The following is a 3414-nucleotide window of genomic DNA, read 5'->3' as shown; positions in this document are numbered from 1 at the left end:
AGTTATGCACTCCGTCTTCAGGCCACAAGTGGCCCATCGGGACCATCCGACCGCCGTGTCATCCTCAGGTGAGGATGTGGATAGGAGGGGCGTGCGGTCAGCACACCGCTCTCCCGGTCGTTGTGATGGTTTTTTATGACCGGAGCCGCTACTATTCGGCCGAGTAGCTCCTCAATTGGCATCACGAGGCTGAGTGCACCCCGAAAAATGGCAACAGCACATGGTGGCTGGATGGTCACCCATCCAAGTGCCGGCCACGCCCGACAGCGCTTAACTTCGGTGATCTCACGGGAACCGGTGTAGCCACTGCGGCAAGGCCGTTGCCGCTGGAAAAGTTATGGCTGCGGTGTTTTTAGATTCCAAAGGACTCTTGCTTGTGGACATCATGCCAAGTGGAACCACCATAAATTCTGATACATCTGTGACGACACTGAAGAAACTTCAAGCTCGACTGAGTCGTGTTCGACCACATCGGCCAAAGCAGGATGTTTTGCTATTGCACGACAATGCACGGGCACATGTCAGTCAAAAAACCGTGGAAGCCATCACAAAACGTGGATAGACAACACTGAAATACCCGCCTTACAGTCCTGACCTGGCTCAATGTGACTATCTCCTCTTTGGGAAACTGAAAGACTCTCATTGTAGAACAAGGTCTCAAGATGATGACTCCCTTGTGCATGCTGCCAAACAGTGGCTCCAACAGGTTGGTCCACAATTTTACCGTGCGGTTATACAGGCGCAAGTTCCAAGATGGCATAAGGCATTTGAGAGGGATGGAAATTATGTGGAGAAATGAAAGTATTGTTCCTAAAAGATTTTATCTACACACTAAAACTTTCAAACATGTAGAATAAAAGATGGATTTAAAAAAAATAGTGTGCATTTCTTTTGGAGTGATCCTCGTAGTTCATCGTAAGAGCATATTAAAATATTATTTTAGTTATATATAAATATATTTTTATATACTGAAAGTTCACCATGTTTTGCATGCTGCACTTGGATCTCTTGTACGCCTGCACTTGGCCCCTTCCCTTCTGTATGTAGGTCAATAATGAAATTATTTTGAAAGTAGAAAAGCACTTATCTTTATTTTTAAGACCTAGAAATTGGTATTACAAAAAAAATATCAGTCAAAAAACATACAACCGAAAAGGTGGTTCAAATGGCTCTAAGCCCTATGGGACTTAACATCTGAGGTCATAAGTCCACTATACTTAGAACTAAATAAACCTAACTAACCTAAGGACATCACACACATCCATGCCCGAGGCAGGATACAAATCTGCGACCGTAGCAGCCGCGTGGTCCAGACTGAAGCGCCTAGAACCGCTCGGCCACAGCGGCCGGCTGCAATGGCTAGTTACTGACTGCGTAGCATTCACACGAAGGAGCCGCCCAGTTCGACCGCCAAAACCACATTTTACATCGCGCCAAGCCACTTCCGTCTCGGAGGGACTGCCCTACATCTTTTACATTTTAGAACAGAAAGTCGCTAGGCATGAACCAGTTTCCAATATACAATGTTTCTCTTCTAAATATACACGTATATACACATTATTTTAAACATCATTTAGTTTAACTAAGAAAGAATCAAATGGCTCTGAGCACTATGGGACTCAATATCTTAGGTCATAAGTCCCATAGTACATAGAACTACTTAAACCTAACTAACCTAAGGACATCACACACACCCATGCCCGAGGCAGGATTCGAACCTGCGACCGTAGCAGTTCCGCGGTTTCGGACTGCAGCGCCAGATCCGCTAGACTACCGCGGCCGGCAAGAAAGAATCAACACTTCATAATTGTAGATACACAGATACATGATATAAACCTACTTCTAATCGATATAAGTGTTACACGGTCTTGCCGGCCGGAGTGGCCGAGCGGTTCTAGGCGCTACAGTCTGGAACCGCGGGAACGCTACTGTCACAGGTTCGAATCCTGCCTCGGGCATGGATGTGTGTGATGTCCTTAGGTCCTAATTAAGGCCGCTGTGGCCGAGCAGTTCTAGGCGCTTCGGTATGGAACCGCGCGACCGCTAGGATCGCAGAGTCGAATCCTGCCTCGAGCATGGATGTGTGTGATGTCCTTAGGTTAGTTAGGTTAAAGTAGTTCTGAGTTCTAGGGGACTGATATCCACAGATGTTAAGTCCCATAGTGCTCAGAGCCATTTGAGAAGCCGCTCGACCATAAAATTCAAGTTTTCTCACCTCCCGCTTGACTGTCAATATATTTTCAGTCGATCCAGATTGTTTTATATCCTCTCTACTCCGACCATCATCAGTTATTTTGCTCCTCAAAAAGCAAAACTCCTTTACTACTTTAAGTGTCTCATTTCCTAATCTAATTCCCTCAACGTCACCCGACTTAATTTGACTACATTCCATTATCCTCGTCTTGCTTTTGTTGATGTTCATCTTATATCCTCCTTTAAAGACACTGTCCATCTTGTGGATCCTGATGCAGTTCGGAATTCCTGTGTGACGGTCTGGCTACATGTCTGCCTATTACACATTACGACCCTTTCAAATGTCGGCGGCCTCTGGTATTCAACAAACGAGGTCGGCCTGTACACTTTTGTGCTGTACGTGTCCCTTCACGTTCCCACTTTACACCGTAAATGTGGTCTTAGGGATGTTTAGGAGCGTGGAAATCTCGCGTACAAGTGACACCCAGTCACCCGACCACTTTCGAAGTCCGTGATTTCCGCGGAGCGCGCCATTCTGCTCTCTCACGATGTCTATTGAGGTCGCTGATATGTAGCACCTGGCAGCAGGTGGCAGCACAATGCACCTAATATGGAAAGCGTATGTTTTTGGGGGCGTCCGGATACTTCTGATCACATAGTGCACGTCACACGGTCGCCAGTTACGTAGTAAAGTGAGATTACGCATTAGTAAAAACAGCAGGTGTGTTATAATGTGGTTCATCGTACCTCAATTATTGCCTGCTAAAAAATATTCCCAGCTTTCGAAATGGCTGCCTAACGCCTAGTTAGTCCATCTGATCTTCAGTCTGGTCTGACGGCATCGACAGGTTCGTATCGCTTCTGCACAAACGTGGCGCTTGACGATCACTGGCAGCCCGCATCTGTCAGCTGTCTATCCGCGACCCACTGAGACCTGCATTCATCACCTTCTCGGCACAGGAAATGTCTCCCCCTACCCCCTTACCTCCCCTCCCTCCCCCCAGCTTCCCCCACCCCTGACGCCCACCCACCAGTGAGAGGGAGCTGTGCAGGGAGTCGCCGATCACCCATCAGAGCCATGTGAGCCTATCCATCAAGCTGCCGACCTATCGACCTCTCGCCTGTCGATTTTCTGTTCCTCTCTGGGTCACTGCCGAGTATCTGCTGTCTGCTTAAAACTTGCTCGGTTACCCAGCCAATCCGCCTTACAGCTGTGCACCG

General features: G+C 47.6%; 1 pseudogene; it reads right to left on the bottom strand.

Moving 5' to 3' along the window:
• Positions 1-208: 208 nt before the first annotated feature.
• LOC126215453 (5S ribosomal RNA) lies at positions 209-325 on the bottom strand (annotated as a pseudogene).
• Positions 326-3414: the final 3089 nt, after the last annotated feature.

The sequence above is a fragment of the Schistocerca nitens genome, chromosome 12 (genome assembly GCF_023898315.1).
Source record: "Schistocerca nitens isolate TAMUIC-IGC-003100 chromosome 12, iqSchNite1.1, whole genome shotgun sequence".
NCBI classification, from domain to species: Eukaryota; Metazoa; Arthropoda; class Insecta; order Orthoptera; family Acrididae; genus Schistocerca; species Schistocerca nitens.
The sequence above is the reverse complement of the archived record's forward strand: the minus strand, read 5'-3'. Positions and strand labels throughout refer to the sequence as shown.